Source organism: Nannobrachium achirus (genome assembly GCF_963921795.1).
Source record: "Nannobrachium achirus genome assembly, chromosome: 7".
NCBI lineage: Eukaryota > Metazoa > Chordata > Actinopteri > Myctophiformes > Myctophidae > Nannobrachium > Nannobrachium achirus.
This window is the reverse complement of record NC_137816.1, coordinates 35,464,438-35,479,861: the sequence shown is the minus strand read 5'-3', so window position 1 is coordinate 35,479,861 and position 15,424 is coordinate 35,464,438. Positions and strand designations below refer to the sequence as shown.

Genomic DNA, 15,424 nt, shown 5'->3' with positions numbered 1-15,424 from the left:
AGCTCAAAATGCATTACGTAGCAACATGGTGTGAGCTTGTAGATCAGCTATTTTTTGCTATTAATTGTATGATGAAGTATATAGGGCGGTTAAAACCTCTTGAACCCCATTGCCCCCGCCGGCGGGGGCAAAAGGTGTTGACCCCTGAACAGCTGTCAATAAATCAATAGAGACCAAATCAAACTACAATTTCTTTGTTGATTATTGTTACAGTGGTCCTACAGCATAGTAATCAGCTGCCATTGTACTTTTCATCCTTACAGTATTATTACTACTTATTGTTACTCGTTTTTATCATTTTTCACCCTATACTTTAACATTACTAATATTACAGCACTACTCTCACTAAAGCATGTGTAGAGTTTACATAGTTTGGAATATATTCATACAATTTTGCCTATCAATTGATGACACCTTGGTGAACAATTTCTCTATTCACTATATATGTTTTCAATGAGGTCTTGAGGCTCATTCACTATTCAGAAGGCAACATTTCCATAGGCGGAGGTCTTTTTCAATCATCTTTTCCTAGCTAAATGATCACAGCAGGACAATTTGGTAAGACAAGTGTGATGTTTTACACTGCATTTGTGGATTTTCAGGGGTTAGCTGACATTTGGTGGGTCAAGAGTAGCCACAATCATGGTAGTTTTGTGTCCACAACTGTTCCAATTTGGGCATACATTTTAGGCGGATTTTTCCCCTGGACCCCCCTGGGGCTTGTAGCCACGTGAATGTTTTTTTGTTTTCCTTTTCTCTGGTTTAGTCAAGAAAGACATAACAGGCATGAGTAGTACAGTCACAATGACACCTCCAACTCTCTCGGACACATTGTTTCCTTTGCATGGCATGGCATCAACCAGATGCTGTTGTGTGAGGTGTAAAGAACCCAGCAGAGTTTCCTATTGAGTCTCCGTCTCTCGGTGCCTCAGAATCTGAAGACTAATTATGACTGCCAGACGAAACTCTATGAATGTCACCTGTAGATACACTAGCTGCCGACAGATAATTGCATACTCCTATATTTGCAGTGTGTGCACCGTGGAAATGGCCCTATTTGTGCGATTCGGGGGGGGGCTTGCGCTGCAACAAGTGAATGTAGCAGCCGGGAAGGGTGGTACACAACAAAAATGAGAGCATACAAAAGTAACATTACATGGCTACATCTGTACAATCTAGAGTCTCTGAGTTACAAAGGATAAAATAACACTGTGAATTCTACTGTGTACAGTAGCTGTAACACAGACATTATGGGAGATAACACTTATGGTAAGATTACATAAACCGCACACCAAGCTGGAATGGAGCTCCTTAATTTAAGGAAACCCATTTCACTGACTGAGCAAGGTAATGAAAGAGCAGATGAGATGTCTCAAATGTAATTTTCCGTGTGGAGTTCTTTTGTGCTGTTATCTCAGATAATGATTCTGTGAATGACTTTTCGGGGCTTATTGTACTTAAGACCTATAATACTTAAGGCCATGTTGTGGAAAACTGTAATTACTATGTGATTACAAAAGTGTTTTGTGTTGTGAAGACGTACTGCATTCTGGCCTTTTCTTAATTACTGCATTCCACTTAATACGTAACCAAATTATGCACACTGACAATGGCAGACATTTCATTTAGGCCTACAGTTTTTGGTTATTAAAAGTTTTAATTATGTCTCAAATACCATGCCCATCAAAATATGATGAGCAGGACACATCTTTATCGTTGGGATACAAGGAATATTCCAAAATGCATGATGTAAAATGTATACAGTAGCAGTTTTCACAGCATAGTTCAGGACATCCTGCCACCATCAACCGACATAAAAAGGTAAAATCCAAAAGGAAGTGGTTGGTGTCTTAAAAAGAAGTGGGGTGTGAAAAGAATTATTACCAGAGAAATTATTACCAGAATCAAAAAGGGAAGCATTTCCACACGTGCCAAACCTGTCTCACAACTAATTGATCTACAATACTTCATAGCAACTATGGATTATCTTCTTAGCAATTATTCTATCAATTACTTTTCCAATTAATCGCATAATCATGAACATAGTACATAAACATGTACTAGCTTCTTTTTTTATTATGAACTAAATTGATGAACCCCTTAATGCTATTTGATACTTCTGTTCAAACAACGATGTAGTGCAAAAATAGCGGAAATAGCTTAATTGTGATTTTCCTTATTTTTGGTACTGTATTTACAAAACAACAAAAATCGTCAGATTCCTTGAATGATATGATACTTTCAATTCAATGGTCAAAGGCCCAATGGACTAGCTACCTTAGGAAGCTTGCTAATTCCCCCCCATGTTATTGTGTCTGATATCATCGCACTCAAACCTGAGGCCTGGATCCCCCCATATGGCAACAGGCCACACATGCATCAATCTCTGTTTGCCAGTGAACAGGATTGATTTACAGACGCTGTCAAACTAACTCTTTCTACCCGCCTCAGACTCAGAAACATGTGGAAGAAAGTGAGTGAGTGAGTGAGTGAGTATATATGTGTGTGCGTGTGTGTGTGTGTGTGTGTGTGTGTGTGCGTGCGTGCGTGCGTGCGTGCGTGCGTGCGTGCGTGCGTGCGTAAAGTTGTGCTCTAATCCAGGGGGCTTCAACATTTTCAGGCCAGGGACCACCAAACTGATGGGGAGATGGAGCAGGCACCCCCTACCTCGTAGGGTGGGGGTGGGGCTACAACTGTATTGTATATGTATGTATAAAATTGTGTTCCATGTGTATAAACATACCATGTTATTGTGCATTCAATACTATGCTATTAAAATAATAGATTAATATATTCATGCTTTTATTTTAAACATGCATGTACAAGTGTCCGTACCACTGCCATTTATAACTGAGAACCAATGTCAATACTATCAATCTATCACTAACAATCTGTCAATTGCACAATAATCATGTGCTATACAAGCTATTCAAAAGAGACAGAATCATGTTTTTTTAATTTTAAAGACAAATTAATTAATTTTTCTTTCTTTTATGTTTTTCAACAATTTCGGGTACCCCCTACAGTATCCCTGCGGACCCCCTAGGGGTCGCGGACCCCCTGTTGAAGACCCCTGCTCTAATCCGTAACTATGTGTATTAATATTTACAGAATGAATCTCATTGAGTGGGTGAGTGAGTGATTGAGTGATCAAGTTTAAATATCATACATATTGTTATGTTCTAATTCATAGCTATGTTTATTAATATTAACAGATGTGTATTGAGAGTACTATAGGTTCGCGGCCCGAATTTCTAACACATATTGGGTGAGCTCAGATTGACTGGACAAGGAACTGTTATACTGGTTGACCAGTTTCAGGTCGGAAGGATTCAGAGTGTGGCACACAGAGACATGGTATAGTGCAGTGCACAGTAGGGCACTATACCATGGGAAGGTGGCACGCCAGTGGGAGGGTTTTCTGGGAATACTCGCTGGTCACGCAGGCAATAATGTCCCTTTCTCTCCTAACCAGCTTAGTTTAGTTGTTTGTCCATGTGAGCACTCAAACAAGAGCTAACTGAAGGCAACAGCGTAGGGCTTGGCAATATGTCGATATTGTCAAGGATTTTAGATATTGTAATATCGTCATATGGCAAGTGTTGTCTTGTCCTGGTCTTAAAGGCTGCATTACAGTAGAGTGAATTTGTTTTCTGAACGTAAATATTTTGTGAAAGCACCAGTAGTCATCCCCACCGTATCGATAGAGGTATCACAATGTAATGCTATATGATTTTGTCCTCATCACTCAAACCAACAACAGACCAGAGCCATCCAGGCCGATGGAGTGTCGCGCCAGGAGAATGCCGTTCCGAGTTCGGAGAGACAAAAGCCCTAGACAACAAGAGCTAAATCGTTAAATAATCGAAGCACCTGTGGTTCTGAATTGACCCCTAACAGTATACACGTCATTTTCTATCAACATGAAAACACAAAATAATTGCTCCCAAGAAGCAGGTGTCACCAACGTGACCAAGTGGCATTTTAAAAGGGCTTCCTCTATGGATGTCAGTCGTAAAAACAGATGTCAATTCTTAAGATAGGAAGTCCCCATTATTCTCTTCTGTTCTCACACCTCATCCTGTCATGCAATGATGCGAGCGAGAAAAAGTCATTAAAAGGCATGTGCTTCAATCACACTGTCCTGCTCTGCCGCAAGTAACAGCACACTGAGCAGCGATGGCATCCACCCCTCAAATATTCACTTGTTGTCTCTATTTGGGCAGGTTCACAGCCATGTCCTTAGGCTCATCCCAAACAAATTCTATTGTTGGAGATCTATTCTGCATAATTCCTTCCTCCTAAGTCATTACCTTTATTAAAGAGTGAAATAAATTCATATTCAAATGGACCAACAACAACACAGCTTCTCAGACTTTGACGATTGTATAAATCATCATCAAACGGTATTGTGAGACCCTTGTTACTTCATGTTTATATTTCAGGATGGTTCAAACAGTATATTGAGACCCTCATCTATTGGTTGTTTTTGGAGCTGTGTGAAGCACAGGCTCCCTATACGTGGCTGTGTGGGTCTGTGTGTGTGTGTGTGTGTGTCTGTGTGTGTGTCTGTGTGTATGTAGCCTGAACTTCCTAAATTTCGGCACGCCACTAGTCCCACAGTTTTGCCACCACACACTCGCGCCATATGTCAAATCGACCGCCTTACTCGGGAATCGTGGGCTATTACTTTTCTAAGAGAAAGGTTCTATAGTTTAATTGATATTAATTTATTAGTGAATTAATTTTCCCCATTGACTTATAATGGGAATCGCAAAAACTCACATTCAATTATTTGTCTCTCGCAAACCATAGGGGCTAGAGTTGCAAGACTTGGAGAGGAGGTTCATAATGATTTCAAGGATTAAATAAAAAATAATTGTGTCATTTGGCCGCATGGTGGCGCCATAACACCCCACTTTACGTTTTGGCCTGTAACTCTTGAACCGTAGGTCGGAAAATTAAAAATATTTTTTCCCTGGATTCCTTGGGTCATGACGCATCTCCCCATATAGGCCACGCCCATTTGCGCCATGATAGATTTTCCGCCATCTTGAATTTTCTCCAAAACACACTTTTTGCTCCTATTCCTACATATTTTCTTCAAATGTCACAAAAATCGGTACACATGATCCACACACACACACACACACACACACACACACACACACACACACACACACACACACACACACACACACACACACACACACACACACACACACACACACACACACACACACACACACACAGCTCCACTTCACACGGGTGTGATTTTTACTGAAGGAAGGGGCTATTAAGGTCTCATATTTAAGGCATGTCTATGCACACTGTGAATTTGTGCATGCGTATGAACGAAAAATGTAAGGGTGTGTGTGTGTGTGTGTGTGTGTGTGTGTGTGTGTGTGTGTGTGTGTCTCATGACAAGCAACACAACATAATCTGAACAGTTTCACATACTATTTTGTCAGAACGAGTGTGGTGTTCAACAACAGAATTAAATACAATAAAAAAGAGGGTGGCCACTGGCCATATACTGTACATTAAATATCTGAGGAAAGCTTAAAAAATATCTGCCTTTCAGAAATATGCAGTGCATTCCAGTCTGACTGCATACACCCATGTCACCGTGGTCGGCAGAGAAAGCGGCACACATAAAGCTCAGGAAATTAAAGCTGTAAATAAAGGTCCGTCAGATAAAAGATCTCCTGACAGTTATGAGAGCAGAGCCGGCTGAGAGCTGGCCGCTGGCTCAGGCAGGACACGTGCGGATGAGCATGAAAAAAAAAAGAATCACAGGGATGAGCATGAAGGCCACCATTTCATCACTGTCTGGCAGAAACCTTGTATCTCTATAGTGCATCTTTTATATATATATATATATATATATATATATATATATATATATATAATGTATGTATGTAATTGAGCTTGTAGGTCTGCTATTTGCACCATTTCAAAATATTTTGAAAACTTTGAAGATTCTCGCTTAAAACAGGGAGGCCAAATGGTTAAAGCCTCACTACGTAACTTTTCTTCTTAATGAATACAATGTCATTTGGTCCAATCTGTATGGTAGTGTGTTAAAATATAACTTATACAATTGGGGTGGTATTTTGTCTCCCTGCTCTTCTACTGAGACCTTTAGATTGTGTCAAAGGTCATGTCTCATGTACTGTAGACACTAGACAAAGGATCTGACACAGATTTTGACATACAAGGTTTCTACACAACTGCAACGATTTGCATTTGGCTCTGCCAATCCACACTACTCCTCTTCACTCCTCTCCTGCCCTCTGGTCTTCCACAATGCACTTCTACACTCCTTTCTCTCTCCTCTCTGATCTTCTATATTTACGGTCACTTTGGCCGTCTTTTGTAAGACTCCTACATGCCTGATATAGGATTTCCATCAGCAGCTGCTACTGAGTCAGTAGCCTTAATGTCAAATGCATTTCTTTAGAAAACATTTTGTGCCTGATGGAGGGGAAAAGAACTGGTTGTTCCTTCCACGTGCTAAAGTCCAACCGGGGAAACTTCCCCCTGTCAGGTGAAAAGAAGCAGCTTGGACTCCTCATGCATAGAAGGAAGCATGCAGTCAGTCCGTTGCTCTCCCCAGGTTGGCAGAGGGAGTGTAGCACCCAGGATTACATTAGACAATTGACATTGTGTGAAAGAAAAAATGGGTTACAAAATTTGTTGGATAGAAAAAAAAGGGGAAAAAAAACATTTTGTAGGGTTTACAGAGTTTAGCTGACCGGATAGTGCGTCACTGTGTCAACCACACAAATTGGAACGTCCCCAGTTCAATTCCTGCTGTGGACACCTGTGTCTTACGTCTTTCCCATTTTCTGCCCTCACTTATTTTATTTATTTGTTTGTTTGTTTATTTATTTATTTATTTAAGACCAGCTGTGACACTTTGTATTGCCTGTACCTAAGAAGCTACAAGGTTGAAAACTATTTGGGCATCTGTGTCATTTTAGATTTTTGCGTTGGCTATTCACAAATACTGTAGCAGATATACAAGCTGAACATTTTCGAAAAATCTGAGACTGAGAACTACTGCTTTAGAAGGCATTTGTCGATTCAGCCTAAGGTCCTAATGGGTTAAGTCACAGACAGTAAAACATCATGACCTGCGACGCTACTGTAACTCTAGAAGGCTTGTTTATTGAACAGACGGGGTGATATGAAAATGTCCTTAATTATTTGTGAGTGATTGCTGGACTCATCAGTTCTAGCAGATATTCCATTTAACTACAATTAATAATGGAACTATTTGACATACATCATAGACTAGCAGCGGAGATCATTCACACAGTAGGCTGAATCAGTTCCTTGCTCTAATCATTTTACAGGGAATAGGGAGGGTCAGTCTATCTATCTATTTGTATTGTACCGTATATCTATAATAATTTTGAAGTTGGCCGTTTGATAATGATATTACAAGGTCACTAAAAGATATATTTCAATTAATTGAAACCATCAGTGGCTACTTGCACATGACACGACTCACACGAGACCTTCAAATTTGAGTCGTTAGCCAGATCCAGACTTCCAAAATAAACAGACCATTGAGACCAAATGTGTTTTGCACACAGTTGGAGCAACTAAACGGAGATAGAAGATGTAATTAGTTTACACATTACCTGTAAAACAAACTATTTATATACATAGAACTAAGTTAGGGAAAAGAGCACTGTATTGTTGTACCCCAGCTAGTGTCAAACCCAATTCACTGGGCACAGTAGTCTGCATACTAATGTTTGGAGCTAACCTTCAGTCTATTAGTGCCTCAGCTGAATCCAGGGCAGCTTCAGGGCAAAGAGAAGCTGTGTGATCTGTGTCGACCATGATAACAATACAGCAGCCATTGATGAAAAGCCTTGTGGGGATTTATTACAGGCAAGCAATAGGGAATACGGTGCCAGAGAGCCTGGATAGCCCACATTTGAATACAGGCCACAAATTATAAACAGTTTCAGTAAATGAAGTGACTGAATGTCTTTGTTCCATGGGCGTACATCTTCCCTTCGCTAGTGGGAAGCTGCACACTCTAAACCACTGCCGCTACCACGCTAGCACTGGGAAAGGAAGTTGTTGGAGCCTGGATTTCCTGCTCCGACTGTGGCCAAGAGTGCAAATGTTTATAGTGGTTTCAGAGACTGACTCATGTAATGATTCAAGGATTAGATGTTGCTTTTCATAAATGTCTGATCATTTTAATAGTGTCTTTGTCCACTGCATTGCTGCAATAACCCACATCTTGACACGTAAATACTGGTTGATAGTAACATTTTCTGTGTATATTATTTTAGTTTCTCGACTGAGGTTGCCTTCTGTTATGAATTATAAGCCTATAATTGTGAAGCTGAATCAGGGGTTTTCATTACTGTATGCTTTCAAATGATCCAACAACCACTGACATATTCTGCTTTCTATAAATCTTAGCAACAGCTGAATGACTTCAATCAATGTGGTAGGACCACTGGCCTCTTTAAAAGGAAGAGATAAAAGTTGATAGTAGTAGTAGTAGTAGTAGTTTAAGCAAAAATGTAATATACTTATACCAAGTCTATTTACTATTATTATACATATACAGAGAAAAGTGGTATCGCACTTGTTAAGCTGGTTGACAAGGCCAAAGTGCACTCAGTTGCTGGCACTCATTTTATGGCTGCAGCACTGAAGCAGATTTACTTAGATGACGTCAGTGGCTTTGAGCCAGCTTTTCCTTTTTGGTGGCATTCTACACTGGCCTCACCGGGGCCTTACTCAAACTGCTGATCAGCAGGCCATACTCAAAAATTCCCTTTCTAGACTAGAGTTTACCTCAGGGCACGCACGGCCTGCAAGCCTGCAGGAGTCTCCTCCTTTGAGCATGCTTTGACCGTGAAAACCGCCGTTGTCGTTTTGTTCTGCTTGTGCCACTGCACAATGTCTCATCTAATTAAAGAAATGATGACCCTGTGTGCACGCCAAATGACAGAACACAGATCTTTTATGAATACCTCAATTTTGTCTGTTCGATTACATCATGGAATACATTATGCATTAATATATTCCCACAGGGAATTTCACAGACACTTACCACACAGGAAATAGAATATATTCATGCAAGTATAATTGTACTTTAATCAGTCAAAGCTTTTATTTCTAACATCTGTTTCACATCCATAAAGAATGCAACAAATCTGAACATGGAGAACAATTATAGAATATTTGAACCACAAATACATTTGCTAACTCTAAAGAAGGAAAACCTGCCACTCAAGACAATAAAACACATAGATGTCTTGATACGGGATAAAACTAGGATAGAACTAAAGTGCAACATTCTAGGGTAGGAAATATCCTACGACAACAATAAAGCCAAAGACCAGTCTATTTATGGAGTCAGTTCCTTCAACTGTTGCAGTTTTTAGGCTGGTAAATTACTATGAAAACCTCCACCGCCACGTCACACTTCTGGCCCTACTCTTATCTCCAGCACAGTTGCCCCTATCCATGCCAAATTTTGCAGACACACTCCTTGGCTGGCAAACCACAACCTCCGCCCCTGATTTCTCACATGCCCCTCTTCTAGCGCCACCATGAGGTTGCTTAGGCCCAACTCTTATCTCCGGCACAGTTGCCCCTATCCATGCCAAACTTTGCACACTCACTCCTTGGCTGGCAAACCACAACCTCCAACCCTGATTTCTCACATGCCCCTCTTCTAGCGCCACCATGAGGTTGCCGACCTGATGGTCGCTTATCTCCCAATTAGGGAGTCTTACTGGTATAATAGGTCCTCATTGACGTTCATGATAAAATGGTACAATTTTGTTCTACTCGGCCTGTGTCTCATAGGAGGGCTGTGGGCGGTTCAGAAACCCGTCTGCCAGTGACATCATCGATGGGGAATCAAAGCTAATAGAAACAGCAGGCTTTCTATTCCTGAAATGTTACAATGTTATAATGGAAGCCATTGTTCTCGTGATAATAGAAATCTAAATATTTTTTTTAAAGAATCTTGTTTAAAAAAAAATCAGCCTAACGATGATGTCACTGGCTGACAGGTTTACTGCCTAGTACAGCTCTCCCAAAAAACACAGACAGATTAGATATATATATATTCTTTTTTTTTTTTTTTTTTTTTGCTATTTAATATTTAACATTAGTGAGGACCAATTATATAAAGATAGGTCGAAAAGTGGTGAAGTCGTCCTTTAAGTCTACCTGTGAGTGAGTTTTATAAATATTTAACCCATGTAAAAAGTATTAACAAGAGCTTGTGACTAAACAATAACTACACTGAATCCATTGTAATACAGGTTCTTTTTTCCATTTCCGGAAAAGTAATGGTTTTGGACACCCTACTACAGCTATGTTGTTCTTCAAAAGTAAGGCCAATGTGGCACTGGCACACACAAACTATATCTTTATCTCTCCTTCTCTTTCCTCTCACACTCTAATCTGTGTGCTATGTATAGAAAATCTAAAGTATACTACTTAACGTCATGATCATTTTATGATTGGCTGTAGGCTTGTACGTTGTCATGTTAAGCAATAGTTTGGACTTTTTTGACAGAACTAATGTATATTCATTTATAAGTCTGTGACACATTTTAGAAGCAGAGCATATTCTAACATAGAAAAAGGTTTAGTGCCCTGATATTGCTGGTAAATGTAATAATGACACTGAAATAAAACAGTAATTGCATAGACAATTTCACAAAAGCAACCAAGGACACACACGAACACCTGTTAATGCAAGGATCTCCTAAGCCGAAAACGTAATAATTCATATTATGCTAGTCTGTCAGTTTATAATGTCATCATCAGACATAGATCTGATCTGAAGAAAACAAGCGCAATATGGTGCTATGGTCACAACAGCCCGTTTCTTACAAAAACATAGTGTAGATTGTGCAAGTACTATGTGTGTGCAGCTGATAAGCATAGTTTGATCTGGGTGTAATAAAATCAGAAGAAAACCCTTATAGTTTTCTCTATAAAGTATATACACAGTCATGTGTATATTAGTCACATGTTTGAAAACAGCAAAGTTTTTTACAAGTAAGCAAAACTAGTGCATAATTGATGCTCTGGTGTACGATGATATCGTAGGCTACATTGAAAATAGCATATCTAAAAGCTCACAACACTTTGCATCCCTGAAGCGTTGTGAGCTTGTACATCTATCTTTGGTACACAACACTGTTGCATGACAAAGTATAAATCAGATTTAAATGTGGACAGTTGAAGGAATGACAATGGTTCTCGCTTTGCTCCCAGAAGTAACCCAATCCACTGAGTGCCTCAACGATGCACATTATTCTGATCGGATTTCTCAAACTAGACATTTTTCTATACCCATACTCCCCAAGAAGGGACACAAAATGTCAACTACAAACATGCGTACATATATGCACTTGAATATTTAGTATTGTAAAGAATCTTTAAAATAATCATGCTTTGACTAGGCAAAAGACTACTACTGTACTGTTTATCATAATTAATTATCATATATACAGTAGGTATAGTTGGGGGCAGGGTTATGAAAATCTTAACTTATTTTTAAAATGACCTAATAAAGAAACAATGTTATTAACAATTATATGATCAGTGAATCTAATAGCTAATGTATATGTTTAGTAGTTTAGTAGTGTATGTATTTTGCAGTGGTTGGCCATAAAAACACATAAAAAGCCAGTCGTTTAGAATAACACATGCAGAACATGGTGACATTTAGCAAGATTAGGAAAACTGCACATGTGAGTAGCGAATATACTGTATAATCCCTGTTGCTGTAATAACATAAGTAGAGTGGATTAATTGGGCCAAGCAAAGACATTCTATACATGAAAATGTTCTGCAGGCCAGCAGTCCAACAGGTCCACTACTGTAGTCGCATAATCTAAGACAAAGCAATTATTGCTACCCCTAATTTAGTTTCACTCCAGCAAGCAGATTTAATTCACAATATAGTGTGATATGTCTGGGGTAAAGTGTGACTAGAGTCTATATCATGTAAATAATAATAATACCTGTGTTTGAGGAAACACTGAAAGGTGCTGTCTTGTTCTGATAAATCATATTCAATTTTGCCACAGTGAAATTCAAGACGATAATTAACTGCAGCCAGGAAGCAGTGAGCTACTGTATATTAGAGGAACAATATTACTGAGTACTGTTATACTAGTCTACCTCGGAGCAGAGAGCTTACCCTGACATATCTCTTTCCCAACAAGATGGAAAGAGTGGGAAACCCTATTGATATAGCAACCACCAACCGGCAACCTGTATTTAGTAATGGTGAGTGGGTTTCATAGAAGTATCCAGCTGGAATAAAGTATTTCCACATCATTTTATATCACTCAGCTGTGCCTGGCCAGTTAGAGTGTGAGACTGAACACTGTCACTTTTTCAAATATTTACTTTAATAGTCAAATGTCTTGAACTCTTATTTCAATTCAATTCAATTCCATCTTTATTTCAGAGACCCAAGGGAAAACACAACATAACTATTGAAAACGACCTACAGGCTATAGCTCAATAAGGGGGTCTAATTTGCTGGGCTACAGATGTAAAGTTAATGAACTGCAACAGATTGCTATGAAATCCAGAAGCAACTTGAAATAACACAGACATCAACTAATTCACAGGTGTCAAAGACGCGACAGTCTAGAGTAGCCAGCCACACATGCACGCATGTAAGAAGTCAATAATCGGGGTAACTGTGAAAGTCTTTGTGACAGCGATGACTTCCTGCGTGTTCAGGATCCAGGATCCTTCAGTTTTAGCTGAGCAGGCAGATCCAGAGAAAAGGCGGATATGGGAAACATGAAAGGAAGCTCAAGCTAAATACTGTAAAAATAAATAAATAATATTAAATAAATAGGCGCGTCAATATAATAGCCTATACTGGACTAATAGACAAGATCATCTTCAACTAGTCGAAGCTGCCTGATTCCAAGTGCATTTTAGTTGCAATATTGTAACGACACGTTTAGTTCTGTTGTTTTTAAACCACTCCATGAGCACTCCAAACAAATGTAGCTGCTGGTTTGTTTTGTTAAATCTGACTTTGCTTATAGATGACCAGACTTTAGCACTCTGCTGTGTTGTGTAAAACGAACGCCACCCATTTTAATGTAAAGCATAAACATAAATAAATAACAAGGAATTTGGGTTAATAAACCCTTTCTTGGTTGCATGGGAATCGATTTTGTAGCGAGAAAAACAAAAAAAACAATTGGCATTCCAGTACCTAAATGCGATGAGACAATTTAACAACAACAACAAAAATTGTATACTCACACAAAGTTCGACGACGATTTGAAAAAAATGCACCGTGTCAAACGTGGTGGTGGCGGTGGAGCAACAAGTCTTTCAACACAGTGTTTTTGCAGGAAAATGCTCCAGTGAAAGCTCCAACTCCCGGTTGATCCAACAACTACGGAGAAGAAAACACGACCACGGTGTTTATCCGGCATCTTGTCCAAAAAGTGTAATTCAGTATATAATAGTTTAGGTTTGAATATCTCCTGAATCCTAACGGGGGGGTTGTAACAGCTCCTGCACAGGACTTACTGCATTATAACAGGGCGGGTGAGATCTGGCTTCTTCTAAAAAATGTCAAAAATGTCAAAGATTTTCGTAGCTATGTCAATGCAACAGGCTGCATAGCACTGAGTGGACAAAGTGCACCCGCAAGTGGAAAATAGCCGATCTACAAGCCCACAACGCGGCGCGATGCGACGCGTTGTGAGCTTGTAGATCTGCTGTTTTCACTGTTGCAACGGCGACAAGAATCGCCCCAGCCATCCATCTCACCGCCACCGCTAGATTCTAGAAACAACTGACAAATGTCACATAGTGGGTTAAACTGCACACACAACACACATTTTGTATTGTAATGATCACAATTCTCCAGTTTTCCGAAAGAATAAACAATAAACACCTCACTGAGAGAAGTCTGCTATAATTTTTTTGCATATCATTAACTACATAGAAACTTACCTCAAAACACCTCCCGTTATTGATATTTATGGGGGGGAAATCTCCCCCTTTGTTTTATTTCTGATGTGTTATTATTATTAATAATTGTATCATTATTATTGTTATTTTTTTGTAAACTGTGTAAAGTTATTCTATAGTGTTTTCTGGGCCAGCCAGAGGAATTAAGGTAGGTGTACGTGAAGCGCTGACAGAGATGCGAAGAATGCTCGGAATGAGGAGCAGGAATGAAATGAACGCAGGCAGCGAGTTTGCATCGGGGCGGAGCGAGAGTGGCGTCATCCCGGACCCAGCACACAAGCCTCGATTCATCCTAGCCTGTGGTGGAAAATAAAGTAGGCCTACTCAAAAAAAGTATCAATACTGCAATGTAGAAATATAAGGAGTAAAAGTCCGGAATTAAAAATGTACTTGAGTAAAGGATCGGCTATAAAATGGCTGAAATGTAGCCTATATAGGGCTGTTATGACTCTACCCTGAGAGTCATAACTACTACTAGGCCTACTACAAAGTAGCCTAACTTAGGCTACTAAAGTGTTCAAATAAATGTAGTGGAGTAAAAGCACAGTATTTGGATTTGAGATAGTGGAGTATAAGTAGGCCTACAAGTAAAGTACAAATACCTCAAAATTGTACTGGAGTATACAGTAGGCCTACAAGTAAAGTACAAATACCTCAAAATTGTACTGGAGTATACAGTAGGCCTACAAGTAAATCTTACTTTCCACCACTGGCAGGGCACAGGGGGAGGAGGGCCTACCACCACACACAAAAATAAATCTCCAATATGACCTCAGAGGACATGATGAATTTAACTTTGATCAGGAAAACCTCACTTTACTTTCAAGAAACATATTGTAAGACACCTCAGGGCGACAAGTGACCTTGTCGCGCCACAGTGATGTGGACATCAGGGATGTGGACATCAGGGATCTCCATATATGGGCATAAAAGGGATTTATTCCCCTGGCATCAGGGATCTCTCTAACAAGGCATCATTAATATTGATGACATCAGGGAACTATATGGGCATAAAAGGGATTCTGTTAGTGTGACATCACAGTGAAGCCAGAGTGTGATGTCAGAGCAAGTCAATTAAATGTGTGCGTGCGTGCAGTGGCGGCTCCAGGGAATAATCAGCAGGGTGCCTTCAATTTTCCAAATGGGGCACTTTATATTTCAACACACCCCTATATATTTTAAGCCAATTTTTTGCGGCGTTTTGAGCCAAAGTAATGTCCATTACGTTTTGTGAGTGTTGGGGGGGTAAAAAAAAAAGAAAAACAAAGCATCTATTTAGATTTCACACATAAACAAATAAATACATGTGGCAACAAACAAGCCCAGTTATGAGAAGAGTTCACATTGAGGTCAAGTGAAGACTTCATTTTATTGTAACGAAAATGTTATGCAGGCC

The 15,424-nt window shown here is 39.6% G+C and overlaps 1 protein-coding gene across 4 annotated transcripts in view; it reads right to left on the bottom strand.

Moving 5' to 3' along the window:
* tead1b (TEA domain family member 1b) overlaps window positions 1-14,202 on the bottom strand; it is a 70,903-nt gene extending 56,701 nt beyond the window's left edge. For all 4 annotated transcript variants that reach the window (XR_013962212.1, XM_080730666.1, XM_080730668.1 and 1 more), the window contains exons 1-2: window positions 14,011-14,202; window positions 13,309-13,444 (exon numbers count right to left, since the gene is read on the bottom strand). The gene's annotated coding sequence lies outside the window, so the exon portion shown is untranslated. The remainder of the gene's footprint in view (window positions 1-13,308; window positions 13,445-14,010) is intronic.
* Window positions 14,203-15,424: the final 1,222 nt, after the last annotated feature.